This window comes from Malaya genurostris, chromosome 3 (genome assembly GCF_030247185.1).
Source record: "Malaya genurostris strain Urasoe2022 chromosome 3, Malgen_1.1, whole genome shotgun sequence".
Lineage (NCBI taxonomy): Eukaryota > Metazoa > Arthropoda > Insecta > Diptera > Culicidae > Malaya > Malaya genurostris.
This window is the reverse complement of record NC_080572.1, coordinates 73,556,715-73,583,833: the sequence shown is the minus strand read 5'-3', so window position 1 is coordinate 73,583,833 and position 27,119 is coordinate 73,556,715. Positions and strand designations below refer to the sequence as shown.

At 35.6% G+C, this 27,119-nt stretch overlaps 1 protein-coding gene across 2 annotated transcripts in view; it reads right to left on the bottom strand.

Annotated features, from left to right (window-relative positions):
* LOC131439546 (protein argonaute-2) overlaps nt 1–27,119 on the bottom strand; it is a 98,792-nt gene that overhangs the window by 57,510 nt on the left and 14,163 nt on the right. For both annotated transcript variants that reach the window (XM_058610695.1, XM_058610696.1), the window contains exon 2: nt 16,561–16,914. The gene's annotated coding sequence lies outside the window, so the exon portion shown is untranslated. The remainder of the gene's footprint in view (nt 1–16,560; nt 16,915–27,119) is intronic.

The following is a 27,119-nucleotide window of genomic DNA, read 5'->3' as shown; positions in this document are numbered from 1 at the left end:
TTTTGTCATTTTTAATGATGACTAAAAACTCAGTACTGCACCATACACGCTCATTAAAATGATATTCTTTTTAGTAAGGACATTTTTAATGACTTGTGTAAGGACCGCTATAGGTCTAAAAAAGCGTAATTCTACATTGTTTATTGACCGTATTTACTTTCGTCAGAAAAAAAACAGACTTAAATATGAAAAAAGTCCACATCTCTATGTGGGCATCATGGTCTATTATTTTTGACATTTCACTTCTCGGTGCACGCTAAACGCAAACTGCTAAACATGACTGAGCTAATAGCCTTTTTCGTCATGAGATGGTGTTACTGTGATGTCTTTTTCGACTTGTATTGGATTCGTTGAAGTGATGAATATTTAATCCATATTTATGTATAATATATTTGAATAATTTTGCACTCCCAATATTTTTTATATTTTTACTCTGGATTTCGTCTATGCGAACCTTGAAAGTAACATTTTTATCACACTGTAAATCTGAATATTTAGTTTGATCAGTCCATGTGAATTCCAAACCATTCGATTTGATACCGTGATTCTAGGCTCATGCGGAAAGAAAATAAATTGTGTTTTTTCAACATTTGGTGCAATTTTACATTAAGTTTCCAGACTGATTCCATAAATCGCAAAATAAACAAGATTTCTTGAGTTTTGCTTAATTCATTATTCAAAGTATTTTCCATTCGATTTAATACATCTCTTACAGCGATTCAACAGTGGTTCACGTGCGTGCTCCAGCTCATTTTTTGGAACAGCCTCCAAAGCTCATGTCAAAGCCGTTTGGATGGTCTCAACATCTTCAAAAAAGTATCCTTTCAACGTCAACTTCAACTTTGGAAACAAGGAGAATTCCCACGGTGCCAAAGCAGGTGAATACGGTGGGCGGTCTAACACACAGATTTCAAGCCAAAAACTGACGAACACCGATTCATTTGTGACTCGGCGCATTGTCGTGCAACCATTTCTATAGATCGCGATATTCGGGTCGAGACTCTGTCCATCAAATTCTTTAAAACTTCGTTATAAAATACGCCAGTGACAGTTTGACCAGTTGGAACGAACTCTTTTTGGATAATGCCTTTGGTACCTAACAAAGTGATAAGCATAGTTTTGATTCTTGAAGGAGATTTTGGCGTTTCTTTGGCTTTTACTGAGTTTTTTTCTCCATTCCGTACTTTGGCGCTTAAGGAATGTATCGAAAATAAGCTATCCACAAATTTTTCTTTCAAATTATGATAAAAAACGATATTTTATTCAAACTAAAAATTGATCCTTTATTGTACGAGGTTAAACTTGAGCATAAAGAAAACCGGATGAAATTTAAGATATTCCTTCACGAGTTTTCGATCTTTTGATCGAACGCTCCGGAGTTCTCAAGTTCCGGACAAGTGTTGCATCGCATTTTTTGGACGCTTGAGCCCAAATTTTTTTGAACTCCTGCATGTTCCCAGCTGCCTCACCAGTCTTCTTGAAGACCCTCTTCACGATTGCCCAGTAACGTTCGATGGGTCGAAGCTGACGGCAATTTGGTGGATTGATATTTTTCTCAACGAAATATATACCCTTTTCCGCAAGCCAATTGAGAGTGGTTTTGGCATAGTAAGCCGATGCCAAATCCAGCCAAAACAGTGGAGGTGTACTATGCTTCTTATATACAGGCAGCAATCTCTTCTGGAAACACTCAGATCGATATATTTCTGCATTTATAGTTCCGGTAGTGTAAAAAATTGTTGACTTCCAACCATAGGAACATATTGCTTGCCATACCAGTACCTTTCGACCGAGTTTCTCCAGTTGAATCGACCTGTCCGCATCCCTCACATCCTCCCCAACGACGACAGTAAAGTATTGTGAACCTGGAAGGATTTTTGAGTCCTTCTTTACATAAGTCATTAAAACGCATGCATCCGGACACTGCAAAATACGCGAATACAATTTCCGGGCCCTTGTTGCTGTTCGCTTCTTCAGTTCTACACTTTGTTTTGAGATTTTCTGCTTCTTGTAGGTCTTTAGGTGATTTCACCTCTTGATACGCTGGACCATTCCGACGCTCGTTCCTGCTGTTTTGGCAAAATCACGTATTGACATTGATTTGTTCTTCATGATTAGAGATACAACTTTCTGGTCCAGTTTCGGGTTGGAAGAACCGGGTTTTCTGTCTCTTCCTGGTAGCTCATCCTAAGAATAATGTTCCCCAAACTTATTAATTATGTTTTTAACACTGGCATGATGAATTCCAAACCGCTTCGCCAATTTTCGTTCCGTCGGTCTACAGTTCGCAGTTTCGTAGAGGCGTAACATTATTATTAAATAAGTTACTTGAAGTACAAAGGAAATCCAAGCTATACTACCGAGGGGAAAAAGTAGTGAGACTTTTGAATTATATTTGGCGTGAAAAACCTTATTCGTCGAAATGACTGACTGGTAAGACTGTCAGTGACAGTATGCCAAGTGTCACGTCAAAATATTCATTAGTGTTTAGTATACGTCTGTCTTTCTGAAGTATTAAAAGTACAATCGGAGATTTTTACAATGAGTAAAATTATTCAACAAAGAAATTCCATAAAATTTTGTGTGCGGAATCAAATTTCTGGTGCCGAAACGTTCGAATGTTGCAAAAGGCCTTCGGTGATAATTGTATGTCGCGAGCAAGTGTTTTCGATTGGTACAAGTTATTCAAAGAGGGTCGAGAACACGTTGGAAGGCCATGAAGGCCATCAACATCAACTGATGATAAATACGTCCATAAAATCAAAGAACTGGTGCTCGAGAATCGACGATTAACAGTTAACGATTAACAGAGATCTTACTGGAATCGTTGGAATATCGGAAGGACCAGTAAAACCATTTTTTGAAAGATCATTTTGGTCTAAGAAAAGTGGAAGCACGATTGGTTCCAAAATCACTCTTTGATTCTTCGTGTTTTTTTCGCCAAAAATTCAACCAATATCGTTCTGCAACCACCGTTTTCGCCAGATTTAGCTCCGTGTGACTTCTGGTTATTCACCGGGGAAACTCTTTTGAGTCAATTGAAGACATCAAACGTGAATCGCTACGCGCATTGATGGCTATTCCGGAAATTGACTTTAACGACTGTTTTGAGGATTGGAAAAAAAAACTTTGGCACAAGTAACTTGGAGCCGGGGGCGATTATTTTGAGGGGGACGAAATAAATTTGGAAGAATAAATAAAGAATTTTGAAATGGAGTCTTACTATTTTTTTTTGCCACAGTATTCATATAAAGCCTTCAACAACTACAATCCGCTCAATTCAGCGGCTCAAAATGACAAGGTAAAAGTTTTTTTTACGTACACGCAGAGAAAAATATTGTAAAAATAACCAAATTTGGGTTTTACACGGCGATTTTTTTTTATTGAAATAGTGATAAAAGAGAATCTGGATTGATATTGCTAATATTGCTACTTGAAACTGCAAAACATGATGATTATTTTGCTCAGAGGATTAGTTTGTTCTTATTAATACTTTGATAAAAATAACACATATTTTACTTGTGCGTTCCTGTCAATTTCTTGCCAAACAATTTCACAGTAAACTCAATTTGAAAAATTAGTTTTAAATGAACGAACTTTAATTTGAGTTAATTATTTTGAGCGCTTTAAATCTACAAACTTTTTAGTTGAAATAAATGATTCAGCTATTTCAACTAACGCTTTTGTTTGTTATAGTCACATATTTTTGTTTATTTTTAAAAATGAAATGATTTCTTTTAAATTAATTTGCAAGGTAAATTTTTATACTACTTTATTATTTCTTTAAATTATTGACAAACTGCAATGGAACCCAGGTATTTTAATTAGTATACATTGTTTTGGTGCTCTATCAGTCCGGTCAAGATCTCTGCAATCAAATAATAAACAAATGATAATAAATAAATCAATCAGTTGTTTAAAACCCCCTATGGAATGAAAGAATATTAAATTTCAATTCCAAAACGCGCACAAACTTCATCCGAGGGAGAAAAAACGTTGTTTATTTACACGGAAAAAATTGCTCTGGTTTTTAAGATATAAACTTAATATGGTCCATTTAAATATCAATCTTAGTTGTATCATAACACAAATAAGATCATAGATAAATTGAACTAATTTTTTCCAGAACATTGTTGATGATGAAGGGAAAAATTTGTTCAAAACAATCATATTTTAGTTAGAAATCATTAAAAATCAAATTTAAAAATCTACTAACAGTTTCGGTAACATACTTCATTTCTCTGTGTGTAAAAGTAAAATAGATCTACGGAAATATCAGACATCTACAATAGTGGAAAACTGCTGTATTAAAGTAGCTAAAATGAATCTAAATCCGGTACAAAGCAATCCACGAAAGTTATGGCAACATCTGCAAACACGATATGAAAAGTATCATTGAAAATCCATTTTAGGTGCACTACCCCTACTGATTGGCATTCGCGAAACCAGGTTGAGCCGTCTGCCAAACCAATCACAGTTACATGAGCGCACTGTTACTGTCTGGTTTAATGAGACCCCGAAAACCCGTTTGGTAGTTTCTGTTCTCTTTTGATGCTGGTTTGGCTCGACCGTCTACGAAATTGTGTTTCCACTCGTCTTCTCTTTGTTACTTTATGATAGATACAGCTGAGTCAGATTGAAATTCGAACCCGCAGTCTGCGAAAATGTCAATAGTATAGACTTGAAGTCGAGACATCTTACTTACTCACAGAGAAGTTCAAACAAACTCCTAAGGATAGAACCCAGCCCCCAAGTAAACAGGTTTTTATTTCTAGTGTCAGTGGTTTCCATGACACAACAAAACAAATAATCACCCGACTTCTTTTCCTAATAGCTGTATGTTGACGCAAATAATCGTGGCTTCAAAGTTATGAAATTCACTTTTCCCCAGTTGGAAATATAAATTCCCACACCGATAACAATGTATTATCCACCCACGACTACTTTACTGCCACGTTTATTGTGCCAATCATCAATCGTTTACTGTTTACATACACACCTTTCCCACTGCATACATGTGTGTTAGTAGGTATATCTGCATTAACTCAAAAAAAAACATGAGAAACCGAAAGTGAAGACGTCATTTAATTTTCATCACCCGAAATTTCCCGGTTCGAGCGAAAACCATATTGGAACTAGTGAGGGATGACAAAAGGCTCACTTAGATCGATCTAAACTATTGAATTGCATCGTGATTATTCATTTGCCGGCATTTTACAGCGCCAGACTAGCCAGCGCGACACAAACAAAGTTGACATTGAAAATTTCTAATTCTATTTGCAAGTTCCCCTCGTTCTTTATCAGTCTCTTGCCTAGGTTTTGGGTATGTATGGGATCGTTGAGAACACCATTGCCGCTCTTTCTCTCTCTTTCGTTCCAGCCAACGCTTGATGGACGATGGTATCGAAGCTCTCGCAAACAGTCCTTAGGTTAAGGTGTCGTGTATGGGAAAAGATTTTTCGACATAGACGATGAAACATACAAACTTTAATGTTATTAGGTCAAGAGAATAGATCATAACCAGTACTACTTTTCAGTTCATAATATTATATTATATTATATTATATTATATTGTAGTATATTATATTATATTATATTATATTTTATTATATTATATTATATTATATTATATTATATTATATAATCATCTTTGTTCTTCAGGAAAATACTCACGCAAAACGCAAACGAAGATCGATGGAAAGTTTGATTTTTACGAATACGAACTACCAAACAAAAAAATACATTGGACACGAACGAAAACTAGGATGATAATTTCCCATATAACTATGAAACACTGTGTAAAAATGTTCAAAGCTGATCCATACGGATTCTCGAAGTGAGTGCCCAAAATTAATGGTAGCTTCGCGGCTTTCATCAAGTAACTTCAAGAAAAGCTTTCCGTAAAATCATCGAAAACGATGGCAATGGAAACTCTCAATCATTAGGAGAACGATTATATAATACATAATTACAATTCCAGAACCGACATGGAATGTTGATTATTTGTTGCGGTTGGCGAGTTTACTGTAGATGTATTTCCTGAAACATGTTTGTACCACTTATAGTAAAGTATATAGTAAAGTTGACATGCAATCAATTACAAATTATAAGACAATCTTGATACAACTTAGCATAAAAAGAAACAGCAACATGAGCAACATACGCACATTGATTTGAAGAAAGATTTAAACTAACAATTTTGTACTGCTAGTTCTATGTTCGACACTATGTGCATTTTTGTTTTTAATATCAAAACATTCTGCAGCGTGTTCCTGGTGAAATTGTACTAACATCAAATTACTAGCTGTCTTTAATTGAATTTTCACCAATTTCCTCACATCAAGTTATAGTTCAATTTCATTTCTTGTGGGTCCAAGATCCATATGGTTACTTGTTTGAAAGGGATCAGGGTCATTTCGCCGAATGCACACTTGAATAAAGATTGATTCATGAACCTCAGAACGGAGTTCCCAAGAAAACTTGTTGATCATTAGCTACTAAGCATCAAAGCAATTGCATAGGTGTACCTACCAAGCAAATGTATGTGGTGTTTTCCGTTTATTATGTGAAAATGAATAAATATCGAATGCGGCTACGCCACATACATGAGGCATAACATACAGGAGACATGACCCTTTCGGCGAAATGACCCTTTCGGCGAAACGACTTTCGACGAAATGACCTATTCGGCGAAACGACTTTCGGCGAAATGATCCGCTCCCGTTTGAAAGGTGTAATTTGTAAGTAGTAGAGACAAGAGTATCTGTTTCATTGTTTTTTCGTCCATTCCGAGCTTTGAGGCTTTTGAAAGAAGTTTAAATTTTTTTTTGAAATTTTGAATTTATATCGCCAAAAGATAGAGGGAGGATTTATTATTTTAGTATTTCTAAATAATGATCACGACAACTGGCTTGTAAGACCATCCGTTGAACCACCACCTAGTACTTTCGAATCCATTTTCATTTGACATTCAACGTATCGTAGCATCAAATCCTTCATTTCGCCCTTTGGTGATTTTCTTAAAGGGTGGGCTACGAATTACCTAGGCATCAGAAGCGTTGTAAATTGTTCGATCTTGATTTCTTTTGTTATCCGGTCGCCGAGACGTTTTCAAAGAAATTTTCTCCCAAAGCTTGATTTTTTTCATATTTCAACTCCAATTTTTAATTACTAAGTTGAAATATAGGGTTAGTTTTAATTTTTCATTAAGTTTGTGATAACGATTAATAAATATATGTCAAATTGTTGTATACAGGGGTGGGTTATGGATGGTGATGATCCAAATTTGTCCGCGTTCCTAGCCTCTATTTCACAATTGGCTATTCGTCAGCAATAAAAATGCTCCAACAGCATAATGAGCGTTCTTTTATTGATCGAGCACACATACTTTCTTACTAAACAAACTGCATTAATGCATTAATTTTGTAGTCTGAGTAGGGTTCGGATCCTTCGAATGGCCAAGTCCGATTTTTTTCTTGGTCCAGACGGCTTGATTGTCTTTAAAAGTTTTAGTTGAAATAGTTGAACTGTCTGGGCGATTACTGTGATAGCCGGATATGAGGTTCCTACCTCAGAACAAGCTTAAAATTTTTCTTGAAGTTATAGAGCATAGTTTCACTGTGAGAAAAGCACTAAACAAGAGCGTTGTTCGTAAAAATCGACTAAAAATTATTTTTTTGGCTTGATGGGCAACTTATGGTTTTGTTGTTTTAAACAACCGGGATTTCTCTTCGTTTACGTTATTTCACGTTATTTTCAGTGCAATTGACTTGGCAGTATTGGATGTTCCTAATAACCAGGTCGATTCTGATGTTTTTTTTTGTAACACCTGATATGGTTAGGAAAGGTACTCGGAAACTTAAAAGTACATTCACGCCCGGTCCAGATGGTATACCTTCTGTCGTGTTTTGCCGTAATATTGACTAATGCCGAGCTATTGTGTAGAATTTATAATCAGTCACTTATCGAATCCCGATTTCCGGCGTTCTGGAAACAATTGTTTATAGTCACATCCAAAATTTTTGAAATTATTGTGAGTAATGCTCTCCTTGAAAAAGTTAATCGCTATATTTCGAACAACCTACTTGGATTTATACCCAGGCGATCAGTTACCACAAATGTTCTCCAATTTGTTACAACTTGTTCTGAACACTTAGAACACGGAGCGCAGGTGGATGTAATTTACACTGATCTTGAAGCTGTTTTCGATACAATTGACCATGGGATTTTACTTGCAAAATTATCTAAACTACTGATTTCTGAACGTATAATAAAATGGTTGAGATCATATATGACTGACAGATTACTCGATGGGATGGAATTTCTAGGTCTTGGTCAGAAGAATCTTGTGTATAATTCACTTGGCCGTACACTTGATCTTGTGTTTTGTTCGAACGATTGTGTAGTCGATCGTAGTCCTACCCTGCTACTTCCCGCGAACACCCATCACCCACCGCTTGATATTAATTTCAATACAATTGCCGATAACACTGATATGACAAGGAATGATGATAGCGGTGCCATGCGCCCATTGAATTACAGGGTGGTGGATTTTTCTGCTTTGTCCGTTTATTTAAGCAATGTAGATTGGGATTTATTGTTTGCTACCAGGGAAGTTGATGTCATGGCAGAAATCTTCTGCTTTGAAATAAATAATTGGCTTGATCAAAATGTACCTCGCCTCAGACCACCTGTCACCCCAGCTCGGAGCACTTGGGAACTACGACAATTAAAACGTAAGCGAAACTCATATCAGCGAAAAATGCATCGTCGACGAAATGCTGTTAACGTTCGTAACTTTCATCACTCGGCCAATGCCTGCCGTGCTCTCAATGCAAGTTTATACAAATCATATGTACTATTACCTGCTGTTATTTTACATCGCTGTATTGACGCTTTAGCTGGACCACTAAGTGTTATTTTCACTCGATCATTTGAACAAGCTAAATTCCTGCGGATATGGAAACAATCCTACATTTGCCCATTATTCAAAGATGGCGATCGTAGTAATGTTGTAAACTATCGTTGCATAACTAATCTTTCCGCTTCATCGAAACTTTTCGAAATTATTGTGAGTAGTGCTATATTAGATCGAGCAAGGAATTATATACCATTCGATCAACATGGATTCATGCCAGGAAGATCAGTTGCAACAAATCTACTAACACTTACTTCAAAGTGTATTGCCAGCATGGAAGCTAAAGCTCAGATGGATGTCATTTACACGGATCTAAAAGCTGCTTTCGACAAAATTGACCACACAATACTTCTCAGCAAATTATCTCGTCTGGGATTTTCCGCCCATCTTGTGTCCTGGTCGAGCTCATATCTCTCCGGGAGAGTTCTACGAGTAAAATTGAGCAACAGTTCATCCTTATCTTTTCCTAACAACTCAGGAGTTCCCCAAGGTAGTAATTTAGGACCTTTGCTTTTCGTGTTATATTTCAATGATGTCTCATTTGCTTTGGGAACTGATTGCAAACTGACATATGCAGACGACCTAAAATTATACCTCGTTATTCGCACTGTGGAGGATTGTTGGCGGTTGCAAAATGCACTTGAATCGTTCGTAGAAAGGTGTAGTCGAGACAAACTTATAATCAACGTCGCAAAATGTCAGGTGATCACGTTTCACCGTACTCTGAGACCTGTTAAATTTGACTATCGCATCGATGACTCAGTCTGGACTAGAGTTTCCCAGGTTCGCGATTTGGGAATACTGCTAGATGAAAAATTATCACTTGATTTACAACGATCACAGATCATCGCAAAAGCATCACGTCAATTGAGCTTTATCAGTAAAATCGCCAAGGATTTTAGAGATCCTCACTGCTTGAAAGCTTTGTATTGTTCACTTGTCCGGAGTATTCTAGAGAATGTTTCAGTAGTTTGGATTCCTTATCAACTTTCGTGGAGCATACGCATTGAAAGAGTTCAAAAACGATTTGTTCGTCTGGCATTACGAAACTTACCTTGGCAAAATCCTGCAAACCTGCCCTCATATCAGGATAGATGTCAACTATTAGGAATCGATACGCTTCATCGGCGCCGGAAAATCCAACAAGCATTATAATTTGCAAAACTGATCAATGGGGAAATTTATGCTCCTGAATTACGCTCTGATGTAACTTTTCGGATACCGAATAGGACACTGTGGAATACAACACTGCTTCAGCAAAGATTTCACAGGACTCGTTTTGGCTTCAATGAACCGATTACTGCTTCTATTCGAACTTTTACCGCTGTTGAGGATCTTTTCGAGTTTGGTGAATCATTTAGTCATTTTGCGAAAAAACGGAAACGATCCACTGTGATTTGAATTTTTAAGATATTTTATTAGTGACATTTGTGATACTATAGCTTTAAGTTACATTGTGTTTTATTACTTTCGTTTATGTTCTTGAAAAGATAGTGATTTTTGCGCCCGTTTGAGAATGACAAACGAACAGTTCAACTCAAATGGGTTTTTCCCACTCTAATTGTCCATTTAGATATTGTATCCGATGGACACAATAATAGTAAATAAATAAATAAAATAAACAAATCCAAACTTAGTGTTTTTTTTTAAACATACAGTCTTGTTTATTGAAAAATCATTGAATTCATATTTAATTTTGCATCAGTCATGGTATTAAATCAGATTTTCGATTCAACAGGTACTATTGATTTACATGTCGTGTAAATTTCATTATTTTTATCTGTGTAGATTTCAGATTCATTTACTTAAAACCTGGTCAACAATGATGCTTTTTAAACAGTTTCATGTTACGAAAGTTGTCTACTAAAATCAAAGCAATGACGAAGTCGCTTCCAATATTCAACATGGGTAATATAACCTAACCTTTTTTGGTTCATAATGTTGTACACTGTTTTGATACATTTTTCGCTCTACGGTAATATGCGAAATTGGCTTTGTGATGGTATGGCATTGCTGGTCGTAGTAAATGCTTACTAAAACGTGCTTAATCCACCTAGCAGTGAGATGATACCTTTTTTTTATCAATCCGCATGTGTTTTTTGCATGAATATTCTTCGGTGTTTCAGTTTTCATGACATTATTCTAATGTCCGTCGTTTTAAGTGGCAATTTGAGATTTTAATCACTCATTACTCTGTAATGTCGAAACTGCACATCGGATCGAATTTGAATCTAAAAGTGTAACAATCGATTAAACATTCCATGATATGTCGAAGTAATTTCCACTTTAGAGTTTACGGTAATTTAAGGTACTTCCAGAGCCGGTATTCAGGAACCAGCATAGTCCAAACCGATTCGTATGGCCATATGACCAAGGAAGGGAATAATCGTATCTATTTTCACTCGGCTAGCACTCATAGACACGTTTCTACCTGATGCGAGTCACTCGATTTTATTCGTTCATAAGTGTGCTTCTGCCGAACACCCGATTGCCTCAAGTAACACCCGATCGGCAAAGCGCAATAGTTAATTCTCTCGCATTTATTCTCTCTTTCATTCGTTATGGAGCGCTGCCATTTGAATTCTGCTTAGTACATGTTCGGAACCAATCCGAACCAATGATGAGTTAACTCGCTCGGCAATCCGAATATTTGCAAGTATTTTGAATCGTGATTCAAGACGATCCATTCTTTTAACGCTCTGGAGTATAATGAAGGCAGGCGCAAAATAATCGTATCCGTGGGGTGATTTCACGAGCCGACGGGAAGTTTAAGTGCATTTTTGATTCATGCTGCAAATATGTGAAAAAAGTTGTTATTTTCTAAATTAAAGCGACATTATTTGCAGTTTTCACGATGTTGTTTCTAGTGGCCCGCTCACCTAGAAAATTTATGATACCGTATTTTCAGGTGATTGTAGTATCTCGATTTGCTATATTTCAGTAGAGGCTTGACAGTTGCCGAAAGGAACTAACATTTTCAACTGAAAACCTATTTTCTATGCACATTATATTTTCAACTTTTGTAACAGCATATTACAAGAGAGCAAAAGAAATGAATGAACAATGTTTGCTTCAATCGATAAATAATTATAAGAAATCATGAATGCAAAATTGGAAAATCAGTCTTACAATTCTTTCGGAGATATTCCCTTTGCGCGTTTTCTCGAAACCGTTAGGGAACACACGATAACAATAAAATTACTGGACCAAACTGAATATATTGCTTTTCCCTATAGAGAGGTAAAAGAATTGCTGCAAAATCCGACTTTCAAACGGATCCTCCGAGTCCCATTTTTCAGATATGGTTGAACCGATTTCCGCAAGCATCCCGTTTGAAAGCTACTAACAGATATTGAGTGGGGGGTTATATAAATATAACACATATCGAAAAAAATAGGAATAATTCTTTATAATAACGCATGCGCTATCCAAAATAATAAACATTTCAACTGTTGTTGTTTACAAATCAGCGGAAACATTCTGTTAACAATATTATTCCTTGTATCTAAAACCCTGAATCGTGATTTTTTAATAGTCTAAAATTATTAATATAACCGCTTGGTGTATGTTAGTCCCATCAGCACCCAATAAATTAAAATTCGATGAACATAGAGTAGTTCCCAATTTTCGTCTAATATGTCAATTATGGTGTTGTTTAAGTGAAACTAAATTTGTCCTCTGGGGTATCGGAGGAGGGATCACGTACGGTGATCAAGCGGTGATCACCAGAAATTTAGCAATCACAGAAGGTGATCGTGTATCACCAGTCTGGTGATTGGGTAATGGGGCAATAATTTTTTTATAATATGGCTAAGGAAATAAAGTTTTCCAACCAAACTTTTTCCTATTCAAACTAATTTATTTCAGTGTCTTTTTATCGAAAACTTCGAAAACAAAACTGAATAGAATGTCGTAATCATTCAAGAATTCAATGAAACTCAAAAAAGTATCAGTACTTGACAAGAAGTGATGATCCATAAACTCGAACGTGATAATAAAATCATAATCATTCAAAAACATTCTCACTATTATCAGTCATGCAGAGATTCTCACTGAAAATGCTGAAATTCAATATGGTGGGTGATGTATTGAAAATCAATTTAAATCTGATCTTAATATGCCACTCTGTGATTAAAAACAATTATAATGACAATTATAACTTCAATCACGAAGCATGTTTCATGCAGAGTAAATTGCAGGTACATTTTTTATGCAGGTTTAAAAAAATATGTCACTATTGCTTGCTTTTCATACACCGAAGTAACAGGAGCGGAGAACTTGGCTAGAGCGAACACAAACAAGCGCTCAAACCAGCTCGGTGGAAGAGTGCTGTAGCAAGTGTTATCGTAGCCAACAGGCTTCCCAGTAGAGGGCTGGTTCAAGTGCTGCGCACAAATATTTGCACTCTTGTTACTTCTATACACAAAATTCGTGCTAAATAGCGTTTAATAAGGGCAATAAAGTTACTTAGACCATGAGATTTAATCAACCCTAGAATTAAAACAAAGTCCTTTGTCTCTATAATCAATATTCAGATTGTATTGTTTTTTTCGCTGTATCCTATTGCGCATATTGCTATTGCGTACTGGACTTCCGACATCTGAATATCATCATCTGCTAGTGCAAATCGCTGCATGGCTGATAATAGTGAGAATGATCATTCATAATCATGTGTGTATTTAAATAATATTACTGTAGTGATATTGAAAGGAAAGAAATTTTCCCCATACTTAGCGGAGGTGGACTAGGTGATAATTGTGCAGCACTGATCAGCACCCAATATCAATCTCAGGAAATCAAAAACATTTCGTTAACATTATAATGCAAACACTGGTGGTATGAAGATTTTTCGAAGGAAGGTTTTCCCAGTGTTACTTGTTTGATCTTCCTGAAATGAGTCAGAATATGCATTGATTGATATGATTAACAGAAATGCATAAACTGTTGCTTGAGAAGATTGAGCAAGCAACAAAGGGAACAACTGCTTTGGAATATTATGCCTATTGAGAGGTTTTACATGAAGATACAGTTATGATTATGTCCAGATTTCCAAAACAAACTTATATGAAATGCACCGATGATCGGCGGACAAATTTGTTAGAGTTGGAACTAATTGATTTCCTCATTCGTCAACTAACAATCTCATCTTATTTGTCTTAAAAGACCTAATTAACTCTGACTAGAATAGCACATCAAACTTGTAACATGTTAACATAACTGGCAATGTAACGATCATCATAATGCACATTGCCCTTCAAGCAAAAACTTATATTCAGCCGACCGAACTCATCATGCAATCTTGCCATAGCCAGTTTTTTTCCACCCTTCCCTACAACAGATCGTTTCGATCTAACTCCTGCTGAATATATCCAGTCACACTTGTCAATCGTTCGGATTTTCGATTGCACACGAACAGTTGGTTCATTTTTACGAACGAACATAATCGCTTCCGATGATGTTCGCTGGCACTCTTTAACTCATGCATTGGCAATTGGGTTCGTGTTTCAAAATTTTGCGATTTTCAATTCTCTTATTCTCCGCCATCGCACGCAGTATGATACCGAACGAGTTTGAGTGACTCTGTTATGTATTATTGAGTACGCAATGGAACGATGATGCATAGTGAAAGATGATCGTGTGTATTCAGGGTGATGATTGATTTTTTCCGTCCTTGCATATGACGAATAAATTGCAATATTTTTGAGACCAACTTAAAACTTTTTGGGATCTTCTATATCGCTTAAACTTTTCGGGATCTTCTATATCGTCATCTTAGAATTTTAAAAATTCATCCTCCTACAATTCCAGAATCGGAAGTCAGAATTGGATAAAATTTTATTTATATCAATTTGAATTTTTGTTATTGAAATTCGATTTGGCTTTTTTTGAGAAAACGAAGCTCGGTAGTTCAAGCAATGCTCCACTGCTGATGGCAACGAAACCGACAACAACACACACTCTCTCTCCGGTTTAATTCAGGTTCTGCGTTTTACTTATCAAAAAATGCTTGATATTTAGCTTTGAGAAACGATTCGATACTGGAATCGGAATTCGAAAGTCGGTATGGCCGAAGTCAGATAAATTCACGAGTAGCTGTATAGTTTACATTTGTTTCAAAATGTTTGAAAACCAATGTAGACATCTTTGAGGAATCGTAGTGCGAATTAAATTTTTTGGTGCCTTCCGAAACGAAAACTGAATACAACCAAAAATGAAATAAGTTTATTTGGTTATCGACTATCCAAATCTGCAAACCCGATAAACCTGATTAATTTATGTGAAATAGACATTTTTATATTAATCACCATGTATCTCCGAAACCGGAATTTGGATCTGACTGAAAAGCAAGATGTCTTATAGAATCTAAAGACTTTTCATTTGAATCTTAGAAAATTCTTAGACTTCATTTGAATCTTAGAACGGTTCAGCCATTTACGAGAAAAATGAGTTACACAATTTTAATTTCGTTTCACATGTCCTCCTGTAGCTCCGGAACCAGAGGTCGGAACCAAACGTAATTCAGGAACCTTGTTTGGGAGCATACGACTTTTCATATAAATCTGAGTTTGTAGAAAACGGTTGAGTCATCTCCGAGAAAATTGAGTGAAATTATTTGTCACACACGCATTTGCTGATCTCGACGAACTGATTCGAATGGTATATGGGTGTTATGTTCTTCCAGCATTTATTGCTATAAGTAGTTCAAATCAATATAATTATGGAATTGTTATCAACTCGAAAATGCTGCCATCATCTAGTTTATTTATGTCATATTCGAACAATTATGTTGCCAAAAACGAGCCGTGCTAAAATCGGTCCGAGGCAAAATATCATAGCAGTCTTTTGGGTACTTAGAAAACAAATGTATGTGACAGTATAAAAAATCGTGTTTTATGTTGCTCCCAAGCATTTCTTTGCCAGACAGCGCTCAAAACTTCTACTGCTGGAATAGGGGAAAAAGTCGCTTACACAAAAATTGCGATATCTCCGTTAAAAATGGACGGATTTTAACAATCTAGGGTTTGTTGGATAGGTATTACCGTGCGGAATCTAAGACTGAAAATATATTCTGTTTTCAGGGTCAATTGTGACAGATACTATAAAAAACTGAAAATTCTGACATAAAACTTCGTATAACTCAAAAAGTAAACATCCGATCTCAAAACCATTCAATATCGTTCAGGGTGACGGGGAGACCTTTCATTTGCGACTAGTTTGATCAAAATCGGTCCAGCCATCTCTGAGATCTCGACCTCTTAGTTGACAACACACATACAGACATACACACGGACATTTGCTCAGTTCGTCGAGCTGAATCGATTGGTATATATCATTCGGCCCTCCGGGCGTCGGAAAATTTTTCTAAAGTTTAAGCGAATTCTATACCTATTTTTTATATTTATAAAAAAAGGTAAAAAGGTTTATATTAAAAATGTGAAATATTATAATACATAGCTTAGTTCCAGTGGATAGCAAATACTAAATGTTGGATGACAACACGCATAAAACGTAAAAGGTAAAGGTCGATTTTGGAACATAACTACGATAACTGCTCATATTGAACAAATTTTGTATTGTAAATTATGTTTCACGTTGAAGCTCATTTTCTTAGCCTAAGGTACATTTATATTTTCGTTACTCACTTGCTCGACTTTACAAAGTCTCTCCTTCTTTATCCGTTCGTTCACTCACGCAAGCTCGGTAGTTCAAGCAATGCTCTACTGCTGATGGCAACGAAACCGGCAACAACACACACTCTCTCTCTCTCCGGTTGAATTCTGGTTCTGCGTTTTACTTATCAAAAAATGCTTGATATTTGGCTTCTTCTTGAGTTGAATTATTTTTACTTTTATTACGTCGTTATTACGTACGCGTACTTTTCTTGACACACTTCCACACACAAACCCGAAATGGGAATTCCCCCTTTTGTAATTATTTCCCTTACTTTTGATCACTTTTGAATTATTGCTTCGAAATATTCAGCTACTTACAAACACCTGTACAAAAATAAAACATCACAACATCGATTAATGATATTACACAGTACAATCACACTGCTCTTCTCAATGCGTATGGCGCAAGAACCAACGATCGCATCACTCACGACATCCCCGTCGTACTCGATTCGATCCTGAACTGACTGCACTTCCGACCGCAGTCCAAAAAACAGAGCCCGGAAACCGTGTCGATTAGCTGGATACACTGTCACTGTTACCTCCGAAGAAAAAAAAATGTAAAACACAATTCCAGATTCGTACGGGATGATGACCACAGCCATCCAAGAAGACCGGCCACCATTGCACTAAACACTCACACCGTGCGGCTAAGTACTATATGTACATACTTGGGTGCATAATCTGGCATCGATTCAAAAGCGGAGTGTGTGGGGAAAAATGCATCCAGCTCTCACACAAACGCACTTGCTGTTCGCGGTTGGGGTCGCCGTAAATTCGCGGACTTGATTTGGATCCCAAAGCCGGGAAAATGATGACGATGTCGCGCGCGCCACCCCACAGACTTTAAACCTCTGGTCCGCGTATGGTTTTCTCTTCGCCTGTCGGGTTCGATCGTGGTTTGCCTGCCTCGACACAAGTTTCATGCATGAAAAGTCGCACATACAAGGCAAGAAGTACCCACACGCAAAAGGTTCCAACCGTTTACTTTTTGTTCGTACTATTTTGTTGAATCATGTTTTTGCCTCTCTACGTGCAAATATTTTTTTGGTATCACTTTCGGCAGGAGTGCGTGTGACAGGAGGAGAAGAGACTTTTTTTAGGAAAAGCAATTCATCTTCATGTTTCTTTAAACAGATACCGAGTCCGAGCATTTGGAAAGTTTGACATGGCATTTAATATGGTTGCATTGTTTGGGTGGGATGACATTATTTCGAATTTGTTTCATTATAACTACCTGGTAATTTGTGGTAATGAAAACCATTATTGGTATCTTGTTTTAAGTGTCTGCAATTTGGCTTCACTCAGACAAGCTAAAGAATAGTGTTAGATGAAGCAATTATTTTCCACTCGTGATCAGGCAGATAATTAAGCTAACGATCTACCATTAATTTAATTTAGCATAAATTTTTCGTTTTGTAAATGCTCGACTATGTAAGAAGATCGCAAAAGCTGAAATAACAGTGAGTGCTCACAAGTTCTTATCTCACTGTAAATTTCAGAAGTTATAAAAAATAAGGATTTCTTTTTTTTAACGATTTTGGATGATCTTTGAATCTTTCCGCATGTAAAAGTATCATTAGATCTGCCTAACAACCTATGCCATGTATAATCAAAACCATACTCCTTAACGTTTGACGATATCTGGTATAGTTTGTTTATGGTATCTATTCATGCGGGTTGTTAGCATATAAGCATTTTTTTTTTCAAACAGTGAACAAATTGTTAAGCAAATGCTTGTATTCATTCTATGTTATTATTTATGGAATGTATAAAATATATGAAAAAGGAATCAGAACATATGTTTCCCAGTGATCGTAAAGAATGAACCCTAGTTTTCTGAAATAAATAGACCTTTTATTTTCTTAGGGTGAGCCTATTGTTAAATTTTTCCTGATCTTACAAAAATGTACCTGTTAGTTGTTACAGGTACCCATTTTTTTAATAATTATTTATTGGAACATGAGTTAAAATTAAATTATTAAGATTTCAATTCGGTGTTCAGCCACAAGTGGTGACTACCATCAGTTAAATAATTTTGACTCATTTTGATCAAATAAATAGGAAACTGGAAATCAGACGATTTTGCTATTAAACCTTTGTGCCAAACACTGTCGAATGCTTTTTCTATGTCTAGAAGAGCAACTCCAGTGGATAACCAAGAAGATTTATTTGCTTTTATCATGTTCGTTACTCTGACAAGTTGATGAGTAGTTGAACGTTCATGACGAAATCCAAACTGCCCAGATTAAAAAATTTAATTCACATTTATATGAGACATCATTCTAAACAAGATATTTTTTTCAATTTCAGTTTACTGATAGAAAAAAGTAAGCTAATTGGTCGATAACGTGATGTTTCTGCCGGCTTTTTATCAGGTTTGAGGATAGGAATTACTTTAACGTTTTTCCATCTTTTTAGGAAGTAAGCTGAAGAAAAACACTTGTTGAAAATTTTAACCAGGAGTCTCAAGGCAACATCGGGAAGATTTTTTATAAGAATATTAAAGATCCCATCATTACTAGGAGCCATCATGTTTTTAAATTACCTAATGATTGACTTAATTTCATCAAAATTCGTCTCGATAATGTCATCTGGTAATAACACTTTAGTTGAAATATGATCATATTTCAGTGAGACTTCATTTTCAATAGGACTCAAAACGTTCAAATTAAAATTGTGGATACTCTCGAACTGCTGAGCAAGTTTTTGAGCTTTTTCGCCATTTGTAAGGAGTATTTGATTTCCTTCCTTGAGAGCAGGAATTGATTTCTGAGGTTTCTTAAGAACCTTAGAAAGTTTCCGGAAAGGTTTAGAATATGGTTTAATTGGTTTAACTTCTTTAACGAAATTTTCATTTCGCAAATGAGTAAATCTATGTTTAATTTCTTTTTGTAAATCTTTAACTATGTTTTTCAGAGCAGGATCACGAGAACATTGATATTGTCGTCGACGAACATTCTTCAACCGAATGAGCAGTTGAAGAACGTCATCGATGATAGGAGAATTTAATTTAGTTTGAGCTTTGGGAACTGAAAGATTTCTAGCTTCAATAATGTAATGATTCAAATTATCTATTGCTGTGTCGACGTCCGCAGAATTTTCTAAAATAATTTCATGACCCACATGATTTTCAATGTGAGATCTGTAGTTCAACCAATGATATGTAGAACTAATTGGATTAATTATAGCTTCGTTGGAAAGTCTGAATGTTACAGGAAGATGATCTGAGTCGAAGTCAGCATGTGTAATCGGTTCACTACAAATGTGACTTTGATCTGTTAGAATCAGATCAATTGTAGAAGGATTTTTCATGGAAGAGAAGCAAGTCGTATTACTGGGATGAAGAACTGTGAAGTAACCGGCTGAGGCAATTCCACTTTTTTGATGCCAAGTCTTAGAATAGCATGAAACGTCGAGATTTAGTGTCGGATTTTTTTTTCGGAAAATTGACTTTTTGCCGACCCTGTCAGCTTGGAGCGAAATCAATGTTCAGTTCAGCAACGCCATCGCAAGGCATCACATTCAACAGATCATGTCAAATATATGGATGCGCAGTGCTGCTATTTTGGCGCGCACGAATTTGACATTTATCTCCCCTACTTCTATATACGAGATTCGATGCGGACTCGTCTGAGGGCGCCATACTCGCAAAAAAGGATATTGCCAAAGATTTATCGAAAAATATGAGAGCTGGATATCTTGTTACTATGATGTCTTTGCTTTCTGAGACTGAAAACTGAAAATTTTTTTTTGAGATGACACTAAATCTCGACGTTTCATGCAATTTCAAGACGTTTGATATAAAAAAAAATTGTTATTTCGGAAATCTCATGTACTCCATATGGTAATTTCTCAAGATCGAAAATTTTCAAATCTTAACCGCTGGGTAGCACCCCTTACCTATCTCCGATTGAGGTCAAATTTTGCATGGATACTTTTTTCGAGGCACTTAAACTTTTGAACAATATCGCTTAAATTAGATTAGATTAAATTAGAGGTGATACCAAAATATTGGGACCCTTATATACATTAGAGCGGTAAAAAACAACGTGTTTTGTCGGTTACGCCACTTATACCATTATATCTCCGAAACCTAAAGTCACAGCCATTTGGTCTTCGAACTTGATCAATGGTCCGATAGTAGCTTTCAAACGAGCCTAAGTTTGTTCAAGTTGGTTCAACCATCTCTGAGAAAATTGAGCGCGTAAAAATACAACGCGTTTTGTCGGTTACGTCACTTATACCATCATATCTTCGAAATCCAAAGTCGCAATCATTTGATCTTCGAACTTGATCAATGGCCTAATAATAGCTTTCAAACGAGCCTAAGCTTGTTGAAATCGGTTCAGTCATCTCCGAGAAATTTGCGCGGTAAAATAATAATGCGTTTTGTCAGTTACGTCACTTATACCATCATATCTCCGGAACTAAAAGTCACAGCCGTTTGATCTTTGAACTTGATCAATGGCCCAACAGTAGCTTTCAAACGAGCCTAAGTTTGTTCAAGTTGGTTCAACCATCTCTGAGAAAATTGAGCGCGTAAAAATACAACGCGTTTTGTCGGTTACGTCACTTATACCATCATATCTTCGAAATCCAAAGTCGCAATCATTTGATCTTCGAACTTCATCAATGGCCTAATAATAGCTTTCAAACGAGCCTAAGCTTGTTGAAATCGGTTCAGTCATCTCCGAGAAATTTGCGCGGTAAAATAATAATGCGTTTTGTCAGTTACGTCACTTATACCATCATATCTCCGGAACTAAAAGTCACAGCCGTTTGATCTTTGAACTTGATCAATGGCCCAACAGTAGCTTTCAAACGAGCCTAAGTTTGTTCAAGTTGGTTCAACCATCTCTGAGAAAATTGAGCGCGTAAAAATACAACGCGTTTTGTCGGTTACGTCACTTATACCATCATATCTTCGAAATCCAAAGTCGCAATCATTTGATCTTCGAACTTGATCAATGGCCTAATAATAGCTTTCAAACGAGCCTAAGTTTGTTAAAATCGGTTCAGCCATCTCTGAGAAAATTTGAGCACACTCTCTCTCTCTCACCCACACACACGGAGAGATAGAGAGAAAGAGAGAGAGAGAGAGAGAGAGAGAGAGAGAGAGACATTTTCCGATCTCGTCGAACTGAGTCGAATGGTATATAACACTATGGGTCTCCGAGGCTCCGTTCGAAAGTCGGTTTTTCCAGCAATTCTAATACTTCTATAGAGAAAGACAAAAATAAAAATCAAACAAAAAATTTTAAATATTTTTACATAATCCTTATAATTACCTTAACCATTGCAGACACCAAATCGATCGGACCCACCGTTTCTGAAACATATATTATTGAAAATTTTGATGGGATTTTTGCTTAGTCCCTTTTGAAAAGTAAGGCTTAGGATGCAAATTGTCTCTTTTGATCATAAAGAATGCATATGCAAAATTTGAGCCAAATAAAAAATACAAGAAAAAATCGACCTTCGATTTCGTACGGAATCACTCTTCTAATAATTTCAATGTTGATCGTAAAGTCGGTTTTGAAACTTTCTTTAATTTTGAATCATTTCGAAATAGATTTGACGCAGGGGTATGTTGGCTCTTCATTTTGCTTTATGATCCTGTTCACTTGGCTGCAATATGAGCTTATAATGGTTTTTTTAGAAGGCTTTTGTGGAGTTTACAGTTTCAACGCAAGATTTATGATGTAACACTCCGTGAGCTACAAATATTTACTAAAATTGAAAATGTTACTCAAGATAACCTTACAGAAAAATGAAATAATGTTTGTTAAAAAATTGGCAGAACGACTATTTTTGAGTTCACCTCGGGCACCAGAAATGCTCACTACGGCTCTGAATCTCGGTAGTGCTAAATTTGTTAAATATCAATTATTACCAAAATTAACAGTAAAAACATTACGGTTAGCTTAATAGGAACATCCAGATATAACTCATGAATCGCTGAGTCATCAGTTAATGAATGCAAAAAGGATTTTGCTTTATCATTGTATGAAATATGTTAATGAACACAAAAGCTAAGGTCGGTGGTGGACAGTGTTTTCATAATCCCTCAGTTTTCATTTTAAAATATAAACAAAATTTTCACAGCAAAAAGCAATCCTTTTCAGGACTCCTCAACGCATCTCCCTGTGAATAATCAAAAATAGAGTATGGAAAGGAGATACATAGTTTTTATGTCACTTCTTTCAATCTTCCTCGCCTTCATCGTCACAATGAAAAGCTAGGCATGATTTTGCCAAACAAATGAAACCTACACACTTCGAAAAAAAACCCTGTGATTTTACATCTTATTAGATGCACATAAATGGAGCGTGGCAGTTCACGCAAATTTACGTGGAAGAACATTTAATATTGTGTCCAAAATTCCATAACATGAAATTCATTTAAATAATAAAAAATGAATACTGATAGCGAGCGCCGCGACTTGAACCGACAACCATTGGATCGCAAAGCACGTCTGTTAATCGACTGAGCCACAGAAGCACACAACTGCTTGGCTGGTAAAAGGTGCATTCAAATTCATACTATCGCACCTGCTAACAGAATGCAAGTTACAGTTGAAACCAGTAAAATTCAAGCTAATCTAACATTAAGTGATTAAAAATGAAATTTTCCGTCATATGACAAATTAGGTCTTTATGAATTACATTTTTTTTTTTTTAAATAACTATTTATTGGAATATGAGTTAAAATTAAATTATTAAGATTTAAATTGGGTGTTCAGCCACAAGTGGTGACTTTTCAGCCCTGTTATATATATATATATATATATATATATATATATATATATATATATATATATATATATATATATATATATATATATATATATATATATATATATATATATATATATATATATATATATATATATATATATATATATATATATATATATATATGATTTGGTTATTACCATGAAGACATCATTTGCTTCCGCAATTCTGAGATTTTTGTGTAGGGAAAATTCTAAACCTACTTGTATTGTGTAATGGGGAAAAGGAACTTATATACTAACTTACTAACTAATACAGAGAGCGAATCGATTCAATTGAAGATTGCATCGATTTTTGTCGGAATTTGCTTATAATATTATGTGACATTACATCTAATGGTTCTATATTTGTGAGTCTGTGTAACTCATTTGTACTAAACCAGGGAGGACGCTTCAGAATCATTTTCAGAATTTTATTCTGAATCCTTTGAAGCGTTTTCTTCCTGGTGGAACAACAGCTTGACCAAATTGGTACCGCATAAAGCATGGCTGGTCTGAAAATTTGTTTATAAATTAACAATTTGTTTTTTAGACAGAGCTTAGAATTTCTGTTTATAAGAGGATATAAACATTTAATATATTTATTACACTTTGCCTGGATTCCTTCAATGTGATCCTTGAAAGTGAGTTTTTTGTCATACGTTAAACCTAAGTATTTAGCTTGATCAGACCATGTCAATTCCAAGCCATTCAATTTGAGAATGTGATTATTGTTTGGTTTAAGAAAAGAAGCTCTTGGCTTGTGAGGAAAGATAATTAATTGCGTTTTTGCTGCATTTGGTTTAATTTTCCATTTTGACAGATAATCACTGAAAATATTTAAACTTCTTTGTAGGCGACTGCAGATCACTCTTAGATTTCTACCTGTGGCTAACAGACTTGTGTCGTCACAGAATAGCGATTTCTGACAACCAACGGGTAGATTTGGAAGATCAGAAGTGAAAATATTATACAAGATTGGAGCTACACTCGAACCCTGCGGAACACCGGCTCGTACGGGTAGCAATTCAGATTTACAATTCTGATAGCTAACCTGAAGAGTACGATCAGTTAAATAATTTTGAATCATTTTGATCAAATAAATAGGAAACTGGAAATCAGACATTTTTGCTATTAAACCTTTGTGCCAAACACTGTCGAATGCTTTTTCTATGTCTAGAAGAGCAACTCCAGTGGATAACCCAGAAGATTTATTTGATTTTATCATGTTCGTTACTCTGACAAGTTGATGAGTAGTTGAATGTTCATGACGAAATCCAAACTGCTCTGGTAAAAAAATTGAATTCTCATTTATATGAGTCATCATTCTTAACAAGATAATTTTTTCAAAAAGTTTACTGATAGAAGAAAGTAAGCTAATTGGGCGATAACTTGATGTTTCTGCTGGGTTTTTATCAGGTTTTAGGATAGGAATTACTTTAGCGTTTTTCCATCTTTTTGGGAAGTAAGCTAATGAAAAACACTTGTTGAAAATTTTAACCAGGAGTCTCAAGGCAACATCGGGAAGATTTTTAATAAGAATATTAAAAATTCCATCATTACCAGGAGCCTTCATGTTTTTAAGTTTTCTAATAATTGATTTAATTTCATCAAAATTCGTCTCAATAATGTCATCGTGTGATAACACTTGGGTTGAAATATGATCATATTTCAGTGAGACTTCATTTTCAATAGGACTCACAACGTTCAAATTAAAATTGTGGACACTCTCGAACTGCTGAGCAAGTTTTTGAGCTTTTTCGCCATTTGTAAGAAGTATTTGATTTCCTTCCTTGAGAGCAGGAATAGGTTTCTGAGGTTTCTTAAGAACCTTAGAAAGTTTCCAGAAAGGTTTAGAATATGGTTTAATTTGTTCAACTTCTTTAGCGAAATTTTCATTTCGCAAAAGAGTAAATCTATGTTTAATTTCTTTTTGTAAATCCTTAACTATGTTTTTCATAGCAGGATCACGAGAACGTTGATATTGTCGTCGACGAACATTCTTCAACCGAATGAGCAGTTGAAGATTGTCATCGATGATAGGAGAATTTAATTTAGTTTGAGCTTTGGGAACTGAAAGATTTCTAGCTTCGATAATATAATGATTCAAATTATCAATTGCTGTGTCGATATCCGCAGAATTTTCTAAAATAGTTTCATGATCCACATGATTTTCAATGTGAGATCTGTAATCCAACCAATTTGCTCTATGATAGTTGAAAATAGAACTAATTGGATTAATTATAGCTTCGTTGGAAAGTCTGAATGTTACAGGAAGATGATCTGAGTCAAAATCAGCATGAGTAATCGGTTCACTACAAATGTGACTTTGTTCTGTTAGAACCAGATCAATTGTAGACGGGTTTTTCACGGAAGAGAAACAAGTAGGATTACTGGGATGAAGAACTGTAAAGTAACCAGCTGAGAGTTGATTATGAAGTATTTTACCATTACTGTTATTTTGCCTACAATTCCACTGGACATGCTTAGCATTTAAGTCCCCTATTACGAAAAATTTCGATCGATATCTTGTAAGTTTTTGCAAATCGCCTTTAAAGAAATTTAATTGTTCGCCGGTGCATTGGAATGGCAAATATGCTCCAGCGATGAAATAAATTCCATGAATGGTTTCAACTTCGATTCCCAAGCTTTCAATAACTTTAGTATTGAAAGAAGGTAAAATTCGATGTTTAATTTGCCGTTGGACAAAAATGGCAACTCCACCACCAATTCCAGTAAACCTGTCAAATCGATGAACCACATAATGTGGATTACTTTTCAATTTTACATTTGGTTTAAGAAAAGTTTCTGTCACAATGGCAATATGAATTTTGTGAACTTTGAGAAAATTATAAAATTCATCTTCACTCGATTTCAAAGATCGAGCATTCCAATTTAAAATATTCAAATAATTATTTAACATCACTGTTAAATTTTAAATTCATTATAATATTATTTGCAAATTTCCATCCGATTTGAAATGCTTCAAAAAGTGATGAAGTCGAATTCATTTGGATGATCATTTGAAAAAGTTGATCTTGTAGGTAGATCATTTTATTTTCAGTTATATCGCCTAAATCGGCTTCATTTAAAGAAGCGAATGGCATTGAAGGAATATTTGTAGGTAGACTGCCATTAGAAGAAGATGATTTGGTCGGTCTACCTATTAATAAATTGTTTTCGTTAGAAGAAGAACTGCAAGGCGGTCCTGTGTTTTGATTATTTACATTAGAAGAAATAGGAGATAGATTTCTACCTAATATACCAGCATAACTGACATTAGAAGAAGATGATGACGAGGTCGATCTACCTGTCAATAAATTGTTTTCGTTAGAAGACGAATTGGCAGGTGCCTTAGAAGAATTTTCAGGTATGTTCTGTAAATTTAAGGTCGTTGATTTGACTTGTTGTCTAAGCGAACGAGCGTTTAAAATTTTTTTCCCTGACAGGACATTTCAAATAATTGGATTTATGATTTCCATTGCAATTTGAACATGAAAATTTATCAGTGGTTTCATTCATTGGACAAGCGTCTTTCGAATGCGATTTACCACAATTCAAACACCGTATATCCATATGACAATTTTTGGTTCCATGACCGAAGCCTTGGCAACGACGACATTGCGTTAAGTTTGCAATACGATTATGCCGTTTATAATGTTCCCAATGAATTTTAATGTGGGAAATGAAACGTACTTTTTCTAAAGTTTTCAAATTGTTTACATCACTTCGATTGAAGTGTATTAGGTAAAGT